The sequence below is a fragment of the Lepidochelys olivacea genome (genome assembly GCF_965140295.1).
Source record: "Lepidochelys olivacea isolate rLepOli2 genome assembly, chromosome: 6".
Classification (NCBI taxonomy): domain Eukaryota; kingdom Metazoa; phylum Chordata; order Testudines; family Cheloniidae; genus Lepidochelys; species Lepidochelys olivacea.
In genome coordinates this window covers 3,211,543-3,238,551 of record NC_140416.1, presented here as the reverse complement: position 1 = coordinate 3,238,551, position 27,009 = coordinate 3,211,543, and the positions used below count along the sequence as shown (strand labels likewise).

Genomic DNA, 27,009 nt, shown 5'->3' with positions numbered 1-27,009 from the left:
TACCCTTGGCAGGAGGGGAAATCCCTGCTGGCTGATATTGCCAATGACAAGATTCAAGCTCTGCTTCCTCTTGTGACATCAGCTCTGCCCTTGAGAGGAAATTCCAAGAACTGGAGTGACCCCTCTTTGATGGGAAGTGGGCAAAGAGTTTAGACAGGAAATGCATGGCTCCCAGGAGCTGTCCTCATAAGAGAAAGGGGAGGTGCGGGGCAGGACCTTCGCTGTCACATCACAAACTCCATATGTCTCCTCTCTTCCTAAATGACTAATAACTCTTGCAACACCACTGCCATTGGTTATGCCCTGAGTCTCACTTCCCTCGCGTCTCGCTCCCTCGGCTGGGCCCCGCATCTCACTGCTCCACTCTCTCTGGCTCTGTCTTGCTGCCCAGTCCCAACGACAGCTTCTTTCCTTCCCTGAAACTAAGGGCAAGAGCAGTCCCTGAACTCAAGGTGACACAGGGACTGCATCCTCTGTCAGCCCCAGGAAAGCAAACACCTCCTAGCTCCCAACTCCTTTCCCCCAGCTTAAGGGATGGTGCAATACGCAGACATCCTGGGGAGGTGGGGAGCCATGCAGTCTCGCCTAATGCAGGGCACAGTCTGGCCTCAAATTCCTTTCTCCCTCCTCATCGCCATGTTTTGACAAATAGGGCAATCTCCTGGATGAGCCTTTGTGAGTTGAGTTAAACCTTCCTGAAGTATGCTTAATATCTTTTGAGTCCATTTTATTAAATGAATGGCTTATGTATCCCTGTGGGCCGTGGATTGTATGCAGTTCCATGGGAAGGGTAAATAGAGCTCCTCCAGGAACTGACAACAGTGGAGGGGTGGTTAGTCAAAGTCATTCAGTTGTAGCATCTCTAGAGATCATCCTAGCCCTAACCCTGCACCACCCCTGGAGAGGTGCTCACAAACTGGATTCTCAAGGGGCCAACCGGCAAAGAAAGGATTTTTGGATAAATAGCCGAGTGGTAAACTGACTCAGGGACCTTCTTCTTGATTCAGCAAATGGACAGGAGGGTCCACAGGGGGCCCCAATCCTTAGAGAAGGGTTGGAAGGACTTTAGCCCACAGAGACCCTATCAGACTGAGTGCTTGTTCTGAGCAAAGGGGGTTGTGAATTTGAAACTACAGGAGAACCCCTGGGTGGGGTCTGAAAGACTGCTCACCTGCCAGAACCCATGATGGAGTTGGGATGATCTCTGGTGAGCTTATTAGCAGGCATACAGGTTATTGTATTGTTTTGAATGTTTTCTCTGGCTTGCTTTGATCTTAAGAATAAAATGTGCTTGCTAGGAGGAGCTGTGTGGTAGATTAACTGTGGTACAGAAAAGGCAAAAATAAGCCTGCTTAGGCAGTCTGTCTTTTGCTGGGGACATCACAGTGTAGGCAGAGAACTGTTTAGACTGGAAATACCCTGGTCAGGAGGGAGAGAGATGAATGTCTCCACTGAAGAGAGGTGACAGTGAGGGAGCTGGAAGTCTAGAGTGGGTGCCCTTGATGGATCACAAAGGGGGAATATAGATGCAGTTGTCCTCAACTGTGACCAATGTATCCTAGAATTAAAAAAATCTGGTTCATAGAATATCAGGTTTGGAAGGGACCCCAGGAGGTCATCTAGTCCAACCCTGTGCTCAAATCAGGACCAATCCCCAATTTTTGCCCTGACTCCTAAATGGCCCACCTCAAGGATTGAACTCACAACCCTGGGTTTAGCAGGCCAATGCTCAAACCACTGAGCTATCCCTCCCCCCATCTAGTAATACTAGATGATCTACTGTCTCTCTTGGTTTACCTGGTAGCTGGTGGTTTTATGATTTAATAGTTGGGCTGAACCTATCAGGGATAAAGTGCAGAGGCAGGAACGTGAATCATTATCTGATCTAATCTGTCTTTGTACACTGCAAATCGCTGACGTAGCTCAGCACCTCATAGAATGGCTGAAGGCCTGATCCAAAGCCCATTGGAAATAATGGAAAGACAACACAAGAAGGGATCGGCAGGGGGGCTCCTGTCCCAGCGAGCCCAGCTCTGCCCCTGGGCTCCCAGGTTCCATCCCCAGAGCCCCCAGCTCCTGCCCTCCCCATGTGGCCAGCTCCTGAACCACCAGCATCTGCCTGGGGCAGCCTTTCCCTGCCACTGCCCGGGGCCCTGCTTGCTTTGGGGCTGGGCACAGACCCCTCCCCTGAGCCTGCAGCCTAGCCTCCAAGCACAGGCACAGCCCTGCCCAGGGGTCTGCATCCACTGGGCCCTGGGGAGCCCTTCATAGTCCCCCCCAGCAACCAGGCCAGCCCCTGATCGGCTGCTCCAGCCTCCTCTATGCAAATACGCCCCCATCTCCTAAGGCTAAAGAGGGCCCAGGTGGATCTGTGGGAGGGGGGGAGCATGGCATTTTCCTGAGGTGACAGTTAAACAGACACACTGACCCCCCAGGGGAGCAGGGGGGAGGGTTGAGCTCAGGGGGCCCCTCAGGGGCTAGAGAGGGGGGAATTCAGGGTGGAGCCAGGAGCAAAGGGTGAGGGGAGGGAGAAACTTGGGAGGAGGGGTCGATTGGAGAGGGGAGAATTTTGGGGGGTCAACTGGCTGAGGGGAGCTTGGGAGGGGTGTCAATTGGGAAGAGGGTGTTTTGGGGGTCATTTGGGTGAGGGTAGGGGAATTTGGGGGGGTCAGTCAGGAGAGGGGAGGAGATTCAGTTATTGGAGGGGTTAATTTGAAAGGGGGAACAGTTGGAAAGAGAGGGGCCAGTCAGGAGAGCGTGGGTCAATTGGGGAGGGGAAGGGGGACAGCTGGGCAGGAGGAGTTGGGGAGGGGGTCAGTTAGGGAGGGAAGGGGGACTTTGGGGGGAGGATTTTGGGAGGGGGTCAGTGAAGAATCAGTTTGTGACCCCCCCGCCCCCATGGGCCCTGTCTGCAATGTGTTGCTGTGTTTGTACTGCACTGGGCCATGGAGCCGGTGCTGGGGGGTCTGCGGGTTGGGCCGGGGCAGCCCCGGGGAGGGACATGCCTTGTGGATCTGCCTCTATGTAAATCGCGAAAACATGGCACAGGGGCTGCTTAGCCCCGAGGCTGAGTGCCCCCGCCTGGTCAGGGGCGCAGAGTCAGGTCTGACTCATTAGTGAGGGAGCAGCATCCTCAGCCCAGCCCTCTGCTCCATGCTGCTGCTGCTGAGCTGCCAGGGTTTGAAGGGAGCAGCCTCCCAAATGCCCCCATGGGATAGCAGCTCCGTCCACCACAGATCCAGGAAGCAGGTACCAAGCCATCGTCCTTTGCTGCAGGAAGACACCACAAGGTAAGGCTGAAGGAGTGGGTGAGGGCAGATAACTGCATGGACCTGAAGGGTTACCCCATAGCTCTGGATAGTTCAGATAAACTGTCCATGCTTTGAATTGTATGAGGTTTCCTCGTCACTAGAGTCACATGGAGTTTGGCAATTGTGAGGGTGATTTATTATGGCATGCCATTAAATGGAGCGTGTGACTATGGCCGTGTTTCCCAAAGTGTATGGCACAACTCCCCGATGAGGGCACTGGGGTAAAGGACGAGTCCTGGGGGCACATACACACATCTCAACTGTTCCCTAGCGTTAGCTTTCATTTTTTAAAAAAGTAAGTCTAGCTGTTACAGTTGCAGAGAAACTCATCAAAATGTGACTTGAGGGTAATTGATGACTCAGTGTTGTCTGTCTGTCTGAGTCTGCAGAGACCCTGAAATAAGAGGCTGGAGAGGTGTGACGTGCCCCTTTCCTTTCAGTGGGGACTGACTCAAATGCCAGTGATGCTGTTTTAAAAGTCAGCACTGGGAACTATTTTGCTGCTCAAAGCATGTAAGAAAGAAGAGGAAGTACATTATGAAGATCTAAAATATGGCTAGGCCTTTAACACTAGATGGCAGTATTAGTCGGGGAGGGGGTGGGGGAGGTAGTGTTTGACTTCATTTTACTGAAGTGGGGGGCTCAGTTTTCGGAAGTTTAGGAAAGACTGGCACATGGTGAATCTTGTATGGCATTTTGCAGTGATAAGGCTGATTTAATATAGGGTGTTATATGGAGTCTGACAATTATTAATGAATTTGCATGTTTTTTTTTTAAATATTCTTTTGTAGTCATATGGGTTTGATTTTCAAACAGAGCCTCCAGTTCCACAGCTGAAATTTTGCATCCACAATAAATTGTGGCCCACAATTTTTCCCCACAAAATTGTCAGTACAATTAACTGAGGAAGCAAATTTGCACCTGCTAAACTGGAGGGTCAGTTGGAAAATCAGGTTAATAGTTACAGTTTATAAGAATCAGAAATACTTTTGGCCTTCTGGTGGGAAACAGACTGGCTTATCAGCCTCACACTGCATAGTGCATGTACACCAGTTCCCCTGCCTCTTGGAATCTCCTCATTTATAGCCTGTTCTTGTCTTCTGTACTTGTGAAGTTGGGGGTAGGGTAAACAGAAGCTGAAGATGAAGTTCTCATGTTTGACAGCATTTCACAGACTCTTCACCCATTCAGTAAACTGTGGAATGTCCTTGGGGGTTCTTTTAAGTGAACAGTTCCTTATGAATTCAAACAGATACCTCTTTAACTCATAGACTTTTCCACTGTATCCCATATTTACCGGAGCCATGGGAGGGACTCCATGCCAAAGCCCAGTGGTGTACCAATTGTTTTTTTCCAGATCATACTCCATGATATCAGAAAATTTTATTTCCATGTTTAGTTTTTCCATCTTTGCTGCAGCTTTGATCATTTCATTCAGCTGCTCCAGGAGGTGTTTCCTGTCCCTCATGTTTTGTTCATACGCAGACACATCACTGACGTTCTGATGCACAAACTGGCAGCTTGGCTTATGCCCTATTTTTTCCATTCTGAGAAAGGCATGGACCATAATTTGCAGAATATCTTTCATTTCAGTGGCATTCTCTATGGCCATGTTAACAATGGTTATGTCACTTAACCCAATCACCAGTGTGGCCAGCTCATTGTCATGTTGATAACTGTCCTCCAGCTTGGCCAATTCAGGGGTTTTCAAGCCTTCTGTGTCTATCACCAGGATGAAATCACAGCCCAGTTCCTTTTTTAAGATCTCTTTAACTTGAATGAGTAACATGAAGGCTCCTCGTGTACATCGGCCACTGCTCACTGCAAACTGCAGGCCGAACATGGTGTTGAGGAGGGTGGATTTCCCAGTGCTCTGCACTCCCAGCACTGTTAGAACCAGCATTTTGGACCTTCCCCTCAGCTTGGCATGGAGCTGAGTCAGAACATCTGTTACCCACTGCAGTGGGATGTTGGAGGCATCTCCATAGATCAGCTCAATAGGAAACCCTTCCAGCAGCAGGTCAGCTGCTATGTCTGGGAGGTGGGTGAATTGCCTTCCACTTTTTAGAATTTTGCCTTCTTTAACCATGGAGCATTAAGCCTCATAAAACTGTCCCAACTCATGCATGAAATGCTCAACCCCTAAAGAAGTGGAAGAGATTAATTTATCTAGTTCTGCCAACTGTTTGGGGTCATTACCTAAAGACTTGCATTTCTCTTTGTATTCAGCCCGTAGTTTAGAAAGATTCCCCCTAGCAATGTGATCCAGCTGAAACTTCAGCCATTTCAGGAAATAATGTTTTTCTAATGGAAGTAGATGTTGTATTGCATCAATGAATTTAGTCAAATCATCAGTAAGGTCACATTTATTCTGTTGTTTACGCAAATCCAACATCTTTTCTTTCAGCTGAGATTTATATTTCTCAGCAGGGATATCCCCCTGCCTTCTCATTCGGCACATTTCTTTTTCCACTTTAGCCAGGCTTTTCCATAAATCCCCTTGGAGTCTCAGCATTTCTTGTTTGTAATATGCCACATCCTTTATTTCTGTGGTGATTTCTTTAACGCAGTCACTCGCAGTCTGACATTCCACACGGTCTTCATCTATTTGGATTCCTAGTTCACGCGCTGTCCCAGCCATGTCTTCTATACCTATCCTCTTGGGAGAAGAGTTCATTATGCTTTGTATGGTGGACTGCAGCTTTTCCACAAATTTTGCTTTATTTGTGTTGCTGTCTTTCATCAGCATATGTGAATTTTTCAGTTTCAGCACAGGGGCTAATTTGTTAAGGATTGCCAGAGTTTCACTGGATTTCCCAGTCTGGTGGTTGAGAATGAAGTAATATTTAGTTGTGGATTCTTTCAAAGATGATAACAGAGTGTACTCTCTTTCAGTGATGTTTTCAGCAAATATGAACACAGCTGAGGAGACCTCTGTTAAAAAGCTGAACTGCAGCCAGTGAGATTCAATGTCTCCATGTAGATTTGTAATTGCCACAGGTTCTGGGAAAAGATCCAAATTCTTCCTCCCACCAGGGAAAAACCAGGAAATTTTTACCAGCCCATCTGTGATTTCCTGAGGGATGTTCCCAGACTCCATGTCCCGATGGATAAAGAAATCATGATACTGCTGTGAGGGGCTGAGAACCTCACTGAGGAGTTTGGACTTGGAGAAGCTGCAGCTCCCCATCCGTACAAAGGAAATGGTTGGCATTGACATGAACACCAGGCTCTCCTCTTTGAACCCTCTGCTCTCTGCCAGGGAGTGCGGCCTCCACTTCCTCACAATGTCCCTCATGGCCCACAGCATTAGGGTGCACTTGGATGTGTTGAGGGCAGGTAGCAGCAGCGGGAGGGCAAACTGGCACATGGACATTTTGGACAGGATCTCCTGCTGTAGGAAACTGTCTGAGCAAAGCAGAATGGCACAGAGAACATCAAGTGGATTCAAAGAGACTTTAGTGTCAGTGTCACTAACAAAGAAAATTTGTTCATTGATACCTTGTTCCTCCTCATCCACCCTGGTTCCTTGATCATGAAGTGCCCCACACCTAAGGCTTGTGCTTCTGGCTGTCCTATTCAAAGCCATGACCTTTCTCAGGAAATGCCATGGTAAATCTCTTAATTTCTGAGGAATCCAGTCCTTTAAACTTCCTGAGCTGATTTCCAGGATAACATTCATCCTGAGCTTTCTGCTTTCATACTTCTGTAATTTTAACTTGGAGAGAACTTCTCTGAATGCTTTTCTTCTCTCTGGAGAAAAGTGTTAAAATATGAACATAAATTTTCATAGCCAAAAATATAGGGCTGAACTATCTTATTTGCAAAGGCCACTTGTGCTACCTAGGTGGTGGAAAATGGCCCGAGAGAACCTGTGTGGAATTCCTCCTGAGTAGGAGAACTTTCAACTTGTGGAAAGTTGGCAGAAGTGGCTCTCCCCCCTGCCCCACCCAGATCCCTAGCACAGGGAGACATAAGTGGTGGACTAGATGACCTTCTGGGGTCCCTTCCAACCCTGATATTCTATGATTCTATGAGTGGAGCGGTACTATATCTGATTCCCCCCAAGCATGATTGTTACAGACCTTGCATCAGTGGCATAAACTAGTGTAGGCCCCAGGCTGCTCTAACTTCCACAGGTTCTGGGATGCTGAGGATCAGGGAGATGTAACCTGCTCCCTGCCCTGGCCACTCCTCACTACCTCTGAGTTGCAGTGGGATGCAGTGGAGAATCAGGGTCGTTGTGATTTCTGTGATATTGTTTGGCAATTGTTGATTGTGACACTAGGAGAGTGATGTCAAGCTGTAATTAGAGTATGGCAATACATACAAGTGACAGATACATCAAGGAGCTACACTTCTCGTGCACTTCAATAATTAGATTGCTCTGTATTCTTAGTTTTCCCTCTGTGAATATGTTGCTGTTTTCAGTCAATGATGGACACTAGTGTAGGATTTTTGTAATCTTGCCCATGTTCCCAACCTTTCTTCGTTCTTCTCCCATAAACATGATTTATAGGGACATACAGACAACTGCAGCCTCACCTGAGGACAAATCCATGTCTTCCATGATACAATGTGCTCTCTTCTTTGGAGAGTCAGGGGTCATCATACCACTCACAAACCAGGCCTTCTCACAGCTCACTGCTATAGGTGCTACTGCAATACGAATCATAAATATAATAATTGAGAAAATATATTTAGCCAATTGCTGAGTGGGGAGCTGTCTATCAGCCACAGCAGCAATGGAACAGGTTTTAGAGGCAGAGATGGGTTTACAAATTGACTTTTTTGCCCTGTGAGGGCACATTAAATTTGGGGGAAAGGAGGGTCATAGGTGCCACTCAAAAAGTGCTAAATAAAGGAAACACTTGAGAATTTGAAAGCGAGGGCAGTATTTCCCTCACAGCTACAGTCATTCTCTGGTTATTTTCACTGCGAGAGAGTAGTGACTCAAAGCAAAATGATTAGCAATATGGTAATACTATGATTGTCACTTCAGGACCATACTTTGTAGGGAATCTGAGTTCACTATGCTTTGTATCGTGGACTGCAGCTTTTCCACAAATTTTGCTTTATTTGTGCTGCTATCTTTCATCAGCATATGTGAATTTTTTAGTTTCAGCTATTATTCTAACAATACCAACTAATTGCTGCATGTTTAATTTCATAGAATCATAGAATCATAGAATATCAGGGTTGGAAGGGACCTCAGGAGGTCATCTAGTCCAACCCCCTGCTCAAAGCAGGACCAATTCCCAGTTAAATCATCCCAGCCAGGGCTTTGTCAAGCCTGACCTTAAAAACCTCTAAGGAAGGAGATTCTACCACCTCCCTAGGCAACTCATTCAATTTGAGCATTGAATCTGTGAAATGTTTCGGTTAAGAGCGTATTTTTTTCTCGTAGTAGCACAAGAAGTTTTAGAAGAAATGGCTAGATTTCCATCTTTCTTCCCAGCATGCTTTCTCACTGGATGTTCAGATTTTCAGTCAACTCCTCTTTGCAAGTTCTACAAGACTATTTCCTAAAGCTCAGTTTCTGTACAATTGAGTAGAGCAGTGTTAGGTCAGCTAGCTGAATTACAATTGGATATAGATCCAATATCCACGGACCTTTTCCGTCCAAATTTTGGACTCATGTTCTCAGAGTCCAATCAAAGCAAAAACCTCAAAGTTAGATTAAAATGAAGAGTTTAGAAATGAGTCCGAAAGAAGCCTTTCAAATTACTGTGAGCAAAACAAAACAAAAAAACCTGAAGGATTTATGCAGCCAAATTTAAGTCTGAGAAAAGAGGGAATTCCCAGATAGCCTTTCCCCTAAGGAAGGTCTGATAAGTACAAGTCCTCAGATCACTTCCTTCTACTAAAGTGCAGATGAAATTGTTTTTTTCATGCCTGATGGTCCTTGATACACTGACAACTTCTGCACCTAGGGAATTCAGCGGTGTTTTTTCTACTACTTAGTAAATATAGAGACTTAGTAATTAATGGTGATAATATATTTTCCTTTGAATTTCTTCCTAGATTCTTTAATTCAGGAACAAGAAGTTGCTATTCAGCAAGACCCAGAACAGAAGCAAAAAGACCTCCCCAAAGGTAGTCCTCATAATTTTCCCACGTCCATGTGTCATTAGTATTGCATCTCATTAGTTAAAAATACTATTAGATTTATGATGGCTTTGGATACTTTCGCTAATATAAACCACACAAAAACACTAAGCATCAATCCTTAGTAGTTTAGAACATCTCAATTTAAAACCCCAGGATTAATGATGTAGCAGATCCAGGAATCCTCAGATACCACTGTGATGGGTACTGTATAAATCTCAAGAAGGATAAATATGTTAGTAACCCACTGTACATACTATCAGACTAGAAGGCACGAAGGCTGAAAAGGATAATTGGGGCCCCTGTCTATTAGCACAGTGATGGATCCAGCTCCCGCTGAAGTCAGTGGAAAGGCTTCTATAGATTTCAGTGGGATATGGATAAGGCCCTTAATGAAGCAGTGGCTGGATTATATTTGTCCTCCTGTGTTATAACATTCAGAGAATTATATCAATAAACAGTAATATCTAGTAAAATTGTCAAAACTAGTTCCGAAGCTAGTTGCCATTCACATTTACGGTAATGTGACACAGTAGCCAGCAGGAAGGGTTGTAAGAGGCAATACCTTTAGGAAGTTGTGGCGTTGTCTCTATTAGCTCTGGTGCTTGCAGGATGTCCACTTTCTCCTCTGGAATAAAACAATTTGGCAAGGGAGCCAAGAGGAAAAATGCATTAAGTGAAATTCTGTTTTCTACAAGTTCTTAGACCACACTCCTCACAGAAGTATCTGAGCACCTTCCAGCAATGCATTAAGCAGCATGATGCACATCTGTCAATTGTTTGTTCTCTCAGCCTATCCCCAGAAGTGTGAGCAGGGGCGTGTTTTGTTTTGGATTTTTAAAAATAAATATGTTAGAGAGAGCAAGGCCAATGAAAGTGCCTTGTACTTTGGCCAGAAGCTGGTGAGGTTTGTGATGGTCCTTAGTTCCTGGGGGAGTTAATTCCACAGTCTTAGGTGAGTCCCTAAAAAAGCTCTGTTCCAGTTTAATTACCTCTGTCATTGAATAGAAAAATAAGGTCATTCTCTGCTTCCATTGTCAAAGAAATGAGATGGGGAGTTCTTTTACTCTGAGGATAACCTAGAAAAAGTGTGTAATGTGAGATGGACATAAGGGTCTGCAATTTGGCTAAATTCCCTTTAAAAAACACTGAGATTGTCCTAAGGGCAGACGCTCCAGAGATCTCCCTGTTCTACTAAGAACAGAAATATTCAGAGACAAATTGATAGGAGGGACTGCTGGTGTTGGGTTATTTTGGTGTCGACATCAGAGTGCCTTCTGCCACTGATGCATAGGATTTGGTATAAGTCCTATTAACAGAGTCATGATGCATAAATAACCCGACAGTGAAGTGGGAAGATAGCACCTTTCTCTGCAAGGTGCAAAATACTGAAATACAGGGGATGAAGGCAGCGAGAGGTATGAGATCTATACACTCAGAAGCTCTCATAAAACTTTTAACAAGGTCTGAGCTGTGTATCTAGGATTGAGTTAAGACTGACTGAATGACAGAGATTATGATGGTCTTCTCAATTAATTCTCCATCAGAAGATAATGTTGTTGTATATCGAATACATTATCTTTGGGCCTGTCTACACTATAGATATTTACTGAATCTGGATCCATCTTCTAAAATGGTTTATTCCATGCGCAATTCATATCTATATACTACAGGGGGTTAGTGTATGGTTCCTCACTGTGTGGGTTACCTAGCCGGTCTGCTTGTGAGCTGGGTTGAAAACAATGGACAGAGTGTAATCAGGACTTAACATTGTTCCTTTGCTGTATAGACATTTACGTTACAATATATATTTCTTAATATAGATCTCTAACTGGAAATGTGGACATACTCAATTTTATGGCTATCATATTCTTCCCTTATGAAAAATAAAATACAACTCACCAGAACTTAAATATAAATCCTGATCTATACCTGGAAATACAATTTCTAAACATCCCAGAAATTGCTGGCAGACTGATTCCCCCTTTTTCTGTATCAGAATCAACAATTTTCTTATCTTCTTCTTGGGATCCTCTTCTGTTTTGTCCAAGGTATTGTATTCCTCCTCTGTGACAATGGATTGGGAGAGTAATTCATCCAAGATGAGTTCTAGGTCTTTTTGAAGAATTTCAACTAACTTTTTTCTTTTGTTGCGTATAATCTCTGAGGGTTTTTCATCAGCAGATTTTTCTAAATCACAAGTCCTAGGACAAAAAAAGACTTTTTTCAATCTAAAGAACAAGAAACAGGATTTGCAAAGAAGCTATGGTTAGCTTTAATGTACTTAGTCTTGTAGCATTCCTGGAACATTCACAGGTAATCTGCAAGTTAAACAATTTGAGATGGAGAATAAACACATTTTCTCCTAAAACATTTGAGTTGAAAATTGTCACTTAGAATCTTAGAATCTGCAGCTTGGAGTCACTTGCTGGTCTGAAGTCTTCAAATCAAGATTTGAGGATTTCAGTAACTCAGCCAGAGGTTCTGGGTCTATTACAGGAAGGGGTGTGTGTGGTTCTGTGGCCCGCGATTTGCAGGAGGTCAGACTAGATGATCATAATGGTCCCTTCGAGCCTTAAAAATCTATGAGTCTATGTAGAATCAGGCATTTTTACCATTTTTTTTATACTTTTGCTCTGTGTAGGATGCTTACAAGTAATCAGCTAATTAATGATGAGTAGAAGGAGTAGCAGTCAATGAAAACTGATATATAAAATCATTTGGAGCCATCTAGGTACTGTTCCAAAGAACGTAGCTGGGCTGCTTGTCAGTCAAAGATGTGCAGTTCTCAGGATGTGTCTTCACAGCACAGTTAGTTTAAATAATAATTTGAGTATTACCCCAACTAGACTCTTGTCCACAAACAAGAATCTCTAGCTGTAGTTAAGTGTCGATTAAACTCAGGTTAGCTACCTTGTGCCTGTGTGTGCATGCCGCTGAAGCTGCAGCTAATGATCCTGTATTACCTCTCAGCAGCACCTAATCCAATCACTCTGCTACTCAAATCATTCTGTGTTACTCCAGTGTTGTTTTGAAGTGTGGTTGCTCTCACTAGAGCTAGGCTAGCTCAAGTGCAGTAACTTGAGTATACTAAGTCTAGCTAACTCTTGCAGTGAAGATAAAGGCCACAAAGAACTCTGCCATCAGAGATGGACAGCTGAGGGATGTGCAAAAACCAGTACCCTCCAAATATCACAGGTGGCATGGAGGGGAAGGTTGCTCCTGAGTAGCTCTGAGGAACATGGCTTCCACCTCCTGTGCTCCTCTGACAGCAGCCCTGGCTGGCAAATCACAGATGGTTTGCCAGTTGAAAGAACAAATCTCACAAACCACACATGGGTTGTCAGAGCTGGACTTGCAGCAGGAATGGTGAGGGTGTTTGGGTGAGACTTGGGGAAGGGGATGCTTTACAACTAGTCACTATGTACTCTTTATGTCTCCGGTTTTATATTTTTGTCCTGATTTTTCAAATGTAAAAAAAATAATTCAAAACAGTTAAGGTTGATAAAGACAAACAACACCCACATCAAAACCACAAAAGCAATGAAATATTGAGTAAAACCATACAAATGGATCACCAGCAAGTATTATCTGGACCACAGCTGGAGAACCACTGCAGCAGTGAATTTAAATGTTCAGACATAACATTTCATTCTCGAGACATCTAGATAGACTTATGTGTAGTGCTGGGGAGGAGCCGGTGGTCATGGTACATGTAGGTACCAGTGACATAGGGAAGGATAGGAGAGAGGTCCTGAAGGCCAAATTTAGGCTGCTAGGTAAGAGATTGAAGTCATAAGAATGGCCATACTGAGTCAGACCAAAGGTCCATCCAGCCCAGTATCCTGTCTACTGACAGTGGCCAATGCCAGGTGCCCCAGAGGGAGTGAACCTAACCGGTTCCTAATAAATCTAAACCCCTGCTCTCTACACCATCATCTCATCCACGCATTGAGACCCTGCAGCTCTGCCTGCCTACCTGGCCCTGAGCATGGAACAAGCAGCATTTCTGAGAATGCCACCATAGAGGTCCTGGATTTCAGTCTCTTTTCTAGCAGCCTAAATTTGGCCTCCAGGACGTCTCTCCTACCCTTCCCTATGTCATTCGTACCTACATGTACCACGACCACCGGCTCCTCCCCAGCACAACACATAAGTCTATCTAGATGCCTCGAGAGATCCGCAACCTTCACACCAGGCAGGCAAGTCACCATACGGTTCTCCCGGTCATCACAAACCCAGCTATCTATGTTTCTAATGATCAAATCTCCCATTACTAACACCTGCCTTTTCCTAATGACTGCAATTCCCTCCCCTGGAGAGGTAACCTCAGTGCAAGAGGCTACCCCAACATCATCTGGAAGGAGGGTCCCAACTATGGGAAGGTTTCCCTCTGTTCCTGTTGACTGCTCTCCTTCTCTGGGCCTTCCATCCTACTTAACAGCGCTGGGGCTGTCTGACCGGAGGTGGGACAAATCTACAGTGTCCTTGAAAGCCTCCTCAACATACCTCTCTGCCTCCCTTAGCTCCTCCAGTTCTGTCACCCTGGCCTCCAAAGCCCGTACGTGTTCTCTGAGGGCCAGGAGCTCCTTGCACCAAATGCACACATATGCCACCCACCCACAGGGCAGGTAATCATACTGCACTGAGCGCAAAAAACTGGATAGCCCCCAATCTGCTGCTGGGCTTCTGCCTGCAGTCTCTCCTACAACTATCTAGGTTAATGATAGGGTTTTTGTTTAAAACAAGAAGTTTTGATTAAAGTTTAGTTTAAAGGTTTTAAAGAATGGCAAGTGTACCTCGCCCCCTTCCCACTCCCCTTCCAAACTCCCTCTCAAAACTCCCTCTTAGCAGTCCCTGTTTGCAAAGCTCAAGTCCAGGACCTCCATGTTAGCATTCTCTGAGATGCTTCCAGTTCCATGCGCAGGGCCAGTTAGATAGGCAGAGCTGCAAGGTCTCAGTGTGTGGATGAGACAATGGTCTAGGGAGGAGGGGTTTAGATTTATTAGGAACTGGGGAAACTTTTGGGAAAGGGGGAACCTATACAGGAAGGATGGGCTCCACCTAAACCAAAATGGAACCAGATTGCTGGCACTTAAATTTAAAAAGGTCATAGAGCAGTTTTTAAACTCAGGGCTGGTGGAAGGCCGAGAAGTGTGGAGGAGCATGTGGTTCGGACATCCCTTAGGGGAGGAACTATTAATAGAGAAGATCTATTAATTGAGAATCTCTGTGTCCTCTTAAGGACGAGAGGATGGAAAATGATAAAATACAGGCAGGATCTGATCAGAAACAGTCAAATGAAAAAGAGTCCCATTTAATTATATTGTGTAATGTGGACAGCTCAAAGGAGACAAGTTTTTAAAGTGCTTATATACCAGTGCTAGAAGTCTAAATAATAAAATGGGTAAATGAGGATATTGATATAATAGGCATCAGAGACTTGGTGGAATGAGGATAATCAATAGGATACAGTAACACTAGGGTACAAAATATATTGGAAGGACAGAACAGGTCCTGCTGGTGGGGGAGTGGCACTATACGTGAAAGAGTAGAATCAAATGAAGTAAAACCCATAAATGAATCAAACTGTGCCATAGAATCTCTATGGATAGAAATTCCACGCTCTCATAATAAGTATATAGTGGTAGGGATATATTACCGACCACCTGACCAGGATGGTGATAGTGACTGTGAATTGCTCAGGGAGATTAGAGAGGCTATTAAAATAAAAAAAACTCAATAATAATGGGGGACTTCAATTATCCCTATATTGACTGGGTACATGTCACCTCAGGACGGGATGCAGAGATAAAGTTTCTTGACACCTTAAATGACTGCTTCTTGGAGCAGCTGGTCCTGGAATCCACAAGAGGACAGGCAATTCTTGATTTAGTCCTAAGTGGAGCACAGGATCTGGTCCAAGAGGTGAATATAGCTGGACCGCTTGGTAATAGTGACCACAATATAATTAAATTTAATATCCCTGTGGCAGAAAAAACACCACAGCAGCCCAACAGTGTAGTATTTAATTTCAGAAAGGGGAACTACACAAAAATGAGGAAGTTAGTTAAACAGAAATTAAAGGGTACTGTGCCAAAAGTGAAATCTCTGCAAGCTGCATGGAAACCTTTTAAAGACATCATCGTAGAGGTTCAACTTGAATGTATACCCCAAATTAAAAAACATAGTAAGAGAACCAAAAAAGAGCCACCTTGGCTAAACAACAAAGTAAAAGAAGCAGTGAGAGGCAAAAGGCATCCTTTAAAAAGTGGAAGTTAAATCCTAGTGAGGAAAATGGAAAGAAGCATAAACACTGGCAAATGAAGGGTAAAAATAAAATTAGGGAGGCCAAAAAAGAATTTGAGAAACAGTTAGCCAACCAGTGGGGCCACTGGACGATCGAGATGCTAAAGGAGCACTGAAGGACGATAAGGCCGTTGCGGAGAAACTAAATGAATTCTTTGCTTTGGTCTTCATGGCTGAGGATGTGAGGGAGATTCCCAAACCTGAGCCATTCTTTTTAGGTGACAGATCTGAGGAACTGTCCCAGATTGAGGTATCATTAGAGGAGGTTTTGGAACAAATTGATAAATTAAACAGCAATAAGTCACCAGGACCTGATGGTATTCACCCAACAGTTCTGAAGGAACTCAAATGTGAAATTTTAGAACTACTAACTGTAGTCTGTAACCTATCATTTAAATCAGCTTCTGTACCAGATGACTGGAGGATAGCTAATGTGATGCCAATTTTTAAAAAGGGCTCCAGAGGTGATCCCTGCAATTGCAGGCCTGTAAGCCTGAGTTCAGTACCTGTTAAACTGGTTGAAACTATAATAAAGAAAAATACTGTCAGATATATAGATGAACATAATTTGTTGGGGAAAAGTCAACATGGTTTTAGTAAAGGGAAATCATGCCTCACCAATCTACTAGAATTCTTTGAGGGGGTCAACAATCATGTGGGCAAAGGGGATCCAGTGGATATAGTGTACTTAGATTTTCGGAAATCCTTTGACATGGTCACTCATCAAAGGCTCTTAAGCAAAGTAAGCTGCCACAGGATAAGAGGGAAGGTGCTCTCATGGATTGGTAACTGGTTAAAAGATAGGAAACAAAGGGTAGGTATAAATGGTCAGTTTTCAGAATGGAAAGAGGTAAATAGTGGTGTCCCGCAGGGGCCTGTACTATTCAACATATTCGTAAATGATCTGGAAAAAGGGATAAACAGGTGGCAAAATTTGAGGTGGCAAAATTTGCAAATGATACAAAATTACTAAAGATAGTCAAGACCCAGGCAGACTGCGAAGCGCTACAAAAGGATCTCTCAAAACTGGGTGACTGGGTAACAAAATGGTAGATGAAATTTAATATTGATAAACGCAAAGTAATGCACATTGGAAAGCATAATCCCAACTATACCTATAAAATGACGGGTTCTAAATTAGCTGTTACCACTCAAGGAAGAGATCTTGGAGTCACTGTGGATAGTTCTCTGAAAACATCCACTCAATGTGCAGCAGCAGTCAAAAAAGGAAACAGAATGTTGGGAATCATTAAGAAAGGGACAGATAACAGGACAGAAATATCATGTTGCCTCTATATAAATCCATGGTACACCCACATCTTGAATACTGCGTGCAGCTGTGGTCGCCCCATCTCAAAAATATATATTGGAATTGGAAAAGATTCAGAAAAAGGCAACAAAAATGATTAGGGGTATGGAACAACTTCCCTATGAGGAGAGCTTAATAAGACTGGGACTTTTCAGCTTGGAAAAGAGACGGCTAAGGGGAGATATGATTGAGGTCTATAAAATCAGGACTGGTATAGAGAAAGTAGACAAGGAAGTGTTGTTTACTACTTCTCATAACACGAGAACTAGGGGTCACCAAATGAAATGAATAGGCAGCAGATTTAAAACAAATAAAAGGAAGTACTTCTTCACACAATGCACAGTCAACCTGTGGAACTCCTTGCCAGAGTATGTTGTGAAGGCCAGGACCATAACAGCGTTCAAAAAAGAACTAGATAAATTCATGGGAGGATAGGTCCATCAATGGCGATTAGCCAGGATGGCAGGGATGGTGTCCCTAGCCTCTGTTTGCCAGAGGCTGGGAATGAATGACAGGGGATGGATCACTTGATGATTACTTGTTCTGTTCATTCCCTCTGGGGCACCTGGAACTGGCCATTGTCAGTAGACAGGATCTTTGGTCTGACCCAGTGTGGCCATTCTTATGTTCATTCATGTACATATATAATGCAAAATTTTGTTATAGTTGGGAAATATGCTGTCTCTCTCTCAGTGTTATGGCTATTACCTTTTTTTAATGAAAAATAAAATAGAAAGAGATTTGACTTACCATGGCCAGAAGGTTGTAAATTCTGATTGGTGCCAGGAAAGAGGATTTCTAAACACTCCAGAAATTGCTGGCAGGTTGACTCCCCTTTTTTCTGTATGTGAATTAACAACTTCCTGATTTTGATCACGATGTCCTCTTTTTGATTGAAGCTGTTGTACTCCTCCTCTGTGATGATGGACAGGGCAAGTAACTCATCCACGATGTTATCAGGGTCTCTTTGAATAAGTTGTATCAGCTCTTTGCGTTTGGTGCATAGAATCCTGTATTTGTCACCAGTGGCCATTATCACTGAATCACAGGATCCGCAGTGATTTGCTTTTAAAAGACAGAAGACACAGGATTTGTGAAGCTGCTAGAGACAGCTTCAGTTTAGCGAGTAACGCTCTAGGAAAGTGCCTTGTCCGTGATCATGAGATTGGCCATTTAAACAATTTGAGAGACGGACCCACCAGCCTCCCCTATTTCCTGTTGAAAGTGGAATGGTTCTGTAATAATACTGGAAATTAGCTATAGCAATTCACTGGGTTCATGCAAACTGGATGTTAGTTCCCGTGCGGTTGAGAGAGGGCCAACTCCAATAATGCTGCCAAAATTGAACTGCAGTTCTGGATCACTCACACCTTCCTGGCCCGCTGTTTCAAAGCTCCTCCTTTTACCTGTCTTTTCCTTCCCAGGGCAGGAAATGAGGGGTTAGCTGTTTTGCTAGTTAGATACCAGCATGTTTGTTGTAGTAATTACCAGGATTCTTGTCTCTAATATTTTGGACCCTGAGGAGGTAAATATGAAAGGCAGGGATTAGATTAGCAGCAATCCCATTTGTAAGTAGAGTGAAATACCCTCCTGGCATATTTATTGTTGACTTTTCTGTTAAATTCATGCACGTCCTTATCTGACTTGGTGCCAACATCCCATCTTTATTAACTCATGCCTCACCTCAGGTAAACTCCCAGCTGAAGTCTAAGCAAGGGCTGAGTAAAAGTAAGGTGCGCAGGATTGGCCCAGAGATTTGTATGCTAAGAAGTTTCCAGATTTTATTGTACCTCAAAAGGGCACTTACCTTCCGCTCTCTGTCCCAGTCTAGGGAGATCCTGTCTAATGATAAGATGTTTGCTCGGGCTTATATAAGGGATAACATGAGACTTAGGGCATGTCTACACTTACCTCCAGAGCGATTGATCCAGCGGGGGTCGATTTATCCCGTCTAGTGAGGACGCGATAAATCGACCACCGAGCGCTCTCCCGTCAACTCCAGTACTTCACCGGAGCGAGAAACCTAGGCGGAGTCGACGGGGGAGCATCAGCAGTCGACCTACTGTAGCGAAGACACCGTGGTAAGTAACTCGAAGTACGTCGACTTCAACTATGCTATTTTCGTAGCTGAAGTTGCGTAACTTAGACTGACTTAGCTCGCTCCCCCCCCGCAGTGTAGACCAGGCCTTAAAGAGGCAGAGGCGCCGACTTCCCCTCTGCCCCATGGGTGCTTGAGCCCACCCTCCCATGGCCCAGCCCCTGCACCACCCTCTCCCCGCCCCAATTCCACCCCCTTCCCCAAAGTCCCCACCCCGCTCTGCCAGGTAATTTTCTTTGTAATTGAATAAACTTGTTTATTTTCAATCTTAACTAATCCAGTGCTGTGTCTAAACTGAACTGTTTAATAACTCCAATTAAAGTAGCAAATTGTGGAATATTTGTCTTCTTACAAAAGCAATGGACATATTATATCTCTGATGTGTTCTGAAAAGTCCAGCCCTGTCCTGGAACAATGTTTTTTGGGGAAATTCAGGGCTGGGGAGAGTGTGGACTCACTTTAGCAGTTGTTAACTAAGGCTGGTGGAGACCCATGGAAGCCAATGGTATTGCAGGAAGGCTCCTGGCTCTGAAGTGTTGGAACAGAGCTGTCTAATACATAGACTTAGGATACATGCTTGTTGCAGGCATTCCAGGCAGCGAGCCCCAGTAGCAAGGCAGTGTAAGGCACTCAGGGTTACAGGGTCAGAGATGGCTGTTTTTCACTGGTCTGGACTGCACTTCAGAATTTCAGATACAATTATCACACTACTTATTGACTGCCTATCAGGCCCCACGGGTCTTGAACCTGGGTCCATGGAGGGCTCCACATTGTGAGGCTACACCTCATAGTCTTCATAGAAATATTGTTATGATATGAATATGGCATAACTAAGATTTTTATGCAAGATGGGTGATGTGAGGTATCACTGGAAAGGGTATGATTTACTGAATGTGGTTATCCAATTTGTATGCATGTATCATTTCTATATCTGAAGTTAGGAATATTTACTATGTAACAATTCCAGCTGTGTGTGTACTTGAGGAACGCCCACCAGACAGTAGGCAATCAGCCTGGATGGGCCATTAAGCAGAACTATAAGACTTTGAAGATGCTGAGCTCCCACCTGCCTCGATTTCCTTCCTGTGGACATTACAAATAAACCTTGTCTCATGGATGCTTTGACATTGCAAGGTCATGTGATCATGTCACCTTGTACAGGAAACCATCTTGAGCTGGTACTTTTCCACTGAAGGGGGTGGGGGGAATCAAACAGGGAAACAAAAAATTCCCACTATATGTCAATGCTATTTAAGACTGGAGAGTGAGTTAATCAGGGTTGCCAGTTCTTCACTGTATCCCCACCCAGGATGACTGCTGTAAACACCTAAGACTGTTCTGGGGACAGAGGACTCAGACCTAATCTGAGACAGGGGTCTTGCCTGTGAAGAGAAATACCTGGAACTCTAAGTTGCAGAAACTCTGCAACCTGCCTAATACAACATTTGGGATGAAAACTACTATTTGTAACCAGTTTCTTTAGTGAATTAAGCTTAGGGTGCATGTTTTGCTCAGTGATCTACTTTGTTCTGTTTGCTATCCCTTATCATCACTTAAAATTAATCCTTTGTAGTTAGTAAACTTGTTTTGTTTTCTAAAACCCAGTTTGTGCAATTTACTATGGGCGAGGGGGGCAAAGAGCTGTGCATATCTTCCTCCACACTGAGGGAGGGGGCAATTTTCACACAGCAGCACTGAGTAAGGGGAATCCAGGTTGGTGGGATAGGCACATCAGTGGGACCCCAACACATCCGGTGGCACCATGAAAGGGGGAGTCCAACCCATCACACACACACACCCCACTCCTCAATTAGCAGCTGGGATTGGGGTTTATTTGAGGCGGAACTTGAGCACAAGCCTCGCCCCTACACTGTGACTGGTAGAGCAGCAAGACTCCTGATTGGGCTGCAGCCCCTATTTAAGCCAGAGGAGGAAAGAGGAAGCTGTCTGTACAGCTGGGCTTCATACAGCTGGCTTAGTGTTTGCCTGTTCCTGCCTTCTGATCCTGACCTCCTGGTACTCTGATTAGCCCTGAATATTAACTGCCTGCTGGTTTGTCTCTTAATCCTGATTCCTGGTAATTGGTTTCTGGCCTGTGCCTGACGCTAACCCTAGGCTAGGCTATCCGTGCCCTGGCCCTGACGTTGCTAGAGGGACAGTGAGAGTAAAAAAAAAAAGACAGTGCAGCAGGCTCTTAGGTCAGATTGTTCCCTCTCAAGGGAAAACTCCCTTGGGGCCCCCTTCACAGAAGACTAGGGAAGACTGTGTGGAGTCTGTGCCCTACACTGTGTCCAGGTCTCCTGTCCTTGCAGGTCCCAGGCAATGGGGCTACCGTAAACCAGTGCTGTTAGAGAATCTCCCACAGGGAACTGTCCTGGAAATCTCACTGTAAAGGGAGGTCCCCACTGTGTGGGGTAAAGGCTGGGGCTGTTTGCTCAGATTTACGTAGGGGGATGATAAGCGTTCTGCTGCCTTGCCCCTTGGCTTCCCGTGCCCATCTCCTGATGGGAGCGGGGACAAGGCTGCTGAGGCAGCTGTTCCATTTCTAAGTGGGAATGGGGAGATCTGCGTGCAGAGGTCCCTTCCTTGAGCAATCCACCTCCCTCTGTCTCTGTAGATTTCAGTTATGAATGATGGAATTTCACCCCCCCTATTAAGCCCTGTCCTCATTTTTTAGGATAGCTGACGTTGTATTAAAATCAAAGGGGATGTGAGATGGCTCCTGTGAAAGTTAATGCTGCTTCAGGCTGTGTTCACTTTGGGGGTGGATTTACTGCTGGTTGTCAAAGGTGGGGGCGCTGCAATTCCCGACCCCACCTCTTTGGGGTTCAGAGATGATTTTGCAAAGGTGGCTCACCACATAATGTCCCCATAAAGGAAATGGTAACATGTGTCGCAGAGTCTCCTCTGCACCCAGATCCCAGAGGAGCATTCCCACGCCACCACCAAGCCCCTCCTGAGAACTCAGGGTTTGGCCCACAGATTTGTATTTTAAGTTTTCAAATCTTTTTAAATAGCTAATAGTACTTACTCTTTTTTTGTTGGAAGCTAAAGTGATCACAGCTCCGAAAGGGGTGTCTGTTCAGCTTGGTTTGCCTTGTGCCGTAAAAATAAAGAGTCAATAGGAATCTGAAAGTAAAACCATTTCCGGAAAGCTGGGTCACAGCCTTTCCGTTGCAATTATCAGAAACCACACAGCTGCAGAGTGTCAGCAAACAAAACCCACATCCTAATTGGCACTTGGCTGATGCCCAGCACCATGAGTGTGCCCAGCTTAGGGTGCAAATTATTTGAGCTCAGTTTCATGGCACAGCCAGAGTCCAGTGCAGTGTCAGGCTGTCTTTTATCTCAAAGGAGTGCAGGTAGAAGAGTGCAGCCACTTTCTCCTTTCCGACCATTCAGTCTGTCCTACCAGACAGCCAGGTAATCCTTACCTAGCTGCTTCCCCTGTGACTGTCCTCCTGCTGTCAGCCTCATTCAAGAGTGGTGGGGAGGGCCCCCATTCCTGTGATGAGGCCCAAATTCAGGTGGATGAGTCCAAAATCAGGGGCCCAGCATGCTCATTTATGGGGATAGGGCTGCTATCCAGGGGACAGGCTCCCTCCCTGTCAGGGAGGAAGAGGCCTCTTATTCGGGTGACTGGAGTCAATCACGTGAGAGAGCATGAGCACTTCTAGGGTGGCCTCCTAATGGTGGGCCACTCACATCTCTGTCATAACAATACAGGTCAATGAGATTTTATTGGGAGGCCAAGCTACAAAAATGTTACCAATGTGTCAGAAAAAGACAGATCCCTCGTGTGTCTGTCCAAGGGGGCACTACGTGCCCACGATAGGATTACATATGGGGTTGGACCATCTGTGTCCATTTGTCGTTTCTCTGTCCCTGAGCTCATGGCAGGTTTTTCCGTAGTGTTCTGCCATCTCCCTCCTTTCCCACAGGGCCAGGCAAAAATTTTTCTCTGTTACTTTTCGATGAACTGTCCTTTAGGTTTTCTGATCATTTGAGGAAATGTTTTCCTGCACTCCCTCCTATTTTGGACACTGGAGCAGAAAGTGTCTCCTGTCTCAGTCTCTCTCTTCTGTCACACTGGATGCACAGTCTGGACTTAGACTGCTTTATGCCTCCTAATTCTGACTTCTAGTTTGTGGTCACTGATTCTGTAATTGGAGACCATCTGCCTTAGTTCTGCACATGTCACTGTAGTGAAGTAGCTGCTCAGGGAGCCAGTCTCTGCAGGGTTCTGTAGCAGTCTAGCTTGTTGCTATTTTTTATTTATTTTTCCAGTGACTGATGTGTTGGAGTTTTAGTTGCTGGTCTAGCATTCTGAGCACATCTTGGTTTTGGTCATTCTTTTCTGACTGTGGATTTAACAGAGAATTAATTCTGCTCCGTAGCTGGTGGTGCTGAAGTTTCCATGCATAGAATTGCCGGTGGAGGATTTCTATGAGGGTTTTACCGTAGTCAGTGCAATCAGTTCTTAAATTTGGGGCCCAGATTTCACTCCCATGTAGCAGAATGGGTTGGATGTTGCTCTCAAATAGTTTTAGCAGTAGTTTTATGGAGGAGCTATATCTATTTATAGAGTAGAAATCCTGTAGAGAGCTTTCTCTTGCAGTGTTTTGATAGACAATCTGAAACTTCCTGATGTGTTTATTACGAGGTCCTGTATGTATAATGCAGGGTATATTCAATCTCCGTGTCTTTCTAATACCATGTTACTGTATTTTGATTGTTTTGGGACTTTACCTGGAAAGTCATTATTCTTGGTTTTTTCATGTTCACCTGGAATACAACAGTGTGTTTTTTATGTTTTATGTTTATGTTTAGGATTCACCCAGACCTAGATCCAGTCAAGTCACTCCCGTTCCACCCAGCCTATCCCCAGGTCACTTATGCTTTTAAAGTACCAGCTTGCTCACAGATTCACTTTTAATTGTGCCTTAAGTCGCTCACTACATATTTAGATGGTGATGATTCTCATTAGGGAGGTGGCAGCTTTTCTTCTGCAAACTTACAGTGATAGGATGATGTGATGTACTGCGCAGAATTCACTCAGCCTTCTTCTACTGAGATTGCTTACACTTCTCGCTTTGTCTCATGGATTAGAACAGGGGCAGGGGATGGGACTCTTGGGGAATGGAGTCTAGTGGTTAGAGCAGTGTTGACTGGGAGTCGGGGCTCGTGGGTTCTATTTCCAGTTCTGGGTGGGAAGTAATACCTAGTGACGACAGCAGGAGGAAGTAGGAGTCAGAACTCCTGGTTGTATTCCTGACTCTGGGAAAGGAGTGGGGTCTAGTGGTTAGAGCAGGCTGGCTGGGAGTTCGGCCTGGTGGGTCCTATTCCCAGCTTTGAGAGGGAATTTAGAACAGTCGTGGAGAATGGGAGTCATGACTCCTGGGTTCTATTTTTGGCTCTGGGAGGGGAGTGGGGTCTAGTTGCTAGCCAATGGATAACTAGAAGTTCAAATTCCTTGGTCCTAATCCTGGGTCTGCCACTGACTTGTTTGACTGTGGGCACCACTGACACTGTTCTTTCACTTCTTATTTTAGTCTCTCCAAGATGATTTCTGGGAATCACAATTGCTGGCAGAAATCAGGGGAAGCCCCTGGCACTGATTCGGGTTGGGGTTACACTACAGACACCTGCGCTGCTGTAGTGCTTCGGACGAAGACGCTTTAAGCTGTCGGGAGAGAGCTCTCCTGTCTGCTTAGTAACTCCACCTCTGCGAGAGGCGGTAGCTATGCCATCGGGAGAAGCTCTCCTGCCAACCTAACAATGTCTATGTGGAAGTGGGGCATTGAAGTTGGTATAACTGTGTTGCTCAGGGGTGTGGATTTTTCACACCCCTGAGGGACATAGTTTATACGGAAGCAAGTGTAATTTAGAGCTGGCCCAAGACTGTAGTGAAGCAAAGGCAATTAAATTGTTGTAAATGAGGAAAGGGTCCTTCCCTGTCCTGACTCCTTCTCTTTTTCTTTCTCTCTCTCATTCAGAAGCAATGTGTGTATGTGGGTGGGGGCATGTTTTCAAGGCTCATTTCCAACTAATTACAACTTGAAAGTTAATTACCAGATTTACTTGAGAATCTTCATAATATCCAAGTTTTACTCAGAGAAAGTGCCAGATTTATAAAGGTGTTTAGGCATCTAGTGGATTTTTCAGAATCAACCAGGCAGCTTACACTCATTGAAATGACAGACTTATAGGTGCCTTGGTACTTTTGAAAATCCTTCTAGGGTCTGGATTCACTCAGCTAAGGTGGCAACACCCTTACACCCTGTTCCCTGCATTTCCCCTACATGTGAAGGGCTGCGTCTCCCCCAGATGGTGGGCCCAACAGTTTCTCCTCCTGCGTATGCTGGGCCCTCAGCTGCACATTATCTCCTCCCCGTATTGAGTGTTTTGGCCCTGTTTGATCCCAGCCCCCGTCTTCCCAACTCCATTCTGAGTGGAGCCCTGTTCCTTCAATGCAATTGACAGCAGAGGAGATGTCAAAGGGGAAGCTGTGGTAAGAACTCTCTCTCTTGGAGAACTTACCTCCCAAAAGTTATGAGGGAAGCAGAAAGCAACTGCACCCTTCTCCTGCCAGCCAGACTCCATGATGTGAAAACAATGAGGAGTCCTTGTGGCACCTTAGAGACTAACACATTTATTTGGGCATAAGCTTTCGGCCATGTCAAGGTTCCTTCCCCACTCTGAACTCTAGGGTACAGATGTGGGGACCTGCATGAAAAGCCCCCTAAGCTTATTTTTACCAGCTTAGGTTAAAACTTCCCCAAGGTACAAACTATTTTACCTTTTGTCCCTGGACCTTATTGCTGCCACCACCAAGCGTCCAACAAAAATAACAGGGAAAGAGACCACTTGGAAAGTCTTTCCCCCAGAAATCCCCCCAAGCCCTACACCCCCTTTCTTGGGGAAGGCTTGATTAAAAATCCTCACCAATTTGCATAGGTGAACACAGATCCAAACCCTTGGATCTTAAGAAGAATGAAAAAGCAATCTGGTTCTTAAAAGAAGAATTTTAATTAAAGAAAAAGTTAAAGAATCACCTCTGTAAAATCAGGATGGTAAATACCTTACAGGGTAATCAGATTCAAAACATAGAGAATCCCTCTAGGCAAAACCTTAAGTTACAAAAAGACACAAAAACAGGAATATACATTCCATTCAGCACAGCCTATTTTACCAGCCATTTACCAAAAGGAAATCTAATGCATTTCTAGGTAGATTACTTACTAACTTAACAGAAGTTCTGAAGAGCGTTCCTGACCTGGTGCCGGCAGAAGCATCACACAGACAGACAGACCCTTTGTTCCCCCGCCCCTCCAGCTTTGAAAATATCTTTTCTCCTCATTGGTCATTTTGGTCAGGTGCCAGCAAGGTTATCCTAGCTTCTTATCCCTTTACAGGTGAAAGGGTTTTGCCTCTGGCCAGGAGGGATTTTATAGTTCTGTATACAGAAAGGTGGTTACCTTTCTCTTTATATTTATGACAAGTGTAGACTCACAGACTCAGTGGAATGCCTTACATGAATAAAATTCAGGAATATGTGCAAGTTTGAAGAACTGGGGCCTTAGACAGTAGTAGGATCCGTGGATCTCCATTATACCTGGGAACAATAACATGGGTAGGAGGAGCGCACATTTTGCATTGCACTCTTCAGTTACTGGGTGTCAGTTTCCCCCACTGAAATACACATTCCATGTTTTTAAATCATTGGCTGCCAGGCAGTACACAGGATGCACAAACATTCATTGAGGAAATAGTTCAAAAATGGAACTTCCAAATGTATCCCTTCTGGACACTACAGCCATGCTGACTAAATCCTGTAGCTTCTTGTTCTTTAGCTGCTGAAAAATTACCACACA

General features: G+C 44.8%; 1 pseudogene across 1 annotated transcript in view; it reads right to left on the bottom strand.

The window, feature by feature from the left end:
• The window catches only part of LOC311522633 (up-regulator of cell proliferation-like), a 48,649-nt pseudogene extending 30,579 nt beyond the window's left edge, over window positions 1-18,070 (bottom strand). The window contains exons 1-5 of the transcript in view: window positions 17,898-18,070; window positions 11,322-11,623; window positions 10,412-10,498; window positions 9,985-10,047; window positions 4,495-7,064 (exon numbers count right to left, since the gene is read on the bottom strand). The product of the transcript in view is annotated as an up-regulator of cell proliferation-like (transcript). The remainder of the gene's footprint in view (window positions 1-4,494; window positions 7,065-9,984; window positions 10,048-10,411; window positions 10,499-11,321; window positions 11,624-17,897) is intronic.
• Between the last annotated feature and the right edge of the window lie 8,939 nt (window positions 18,071-27,009).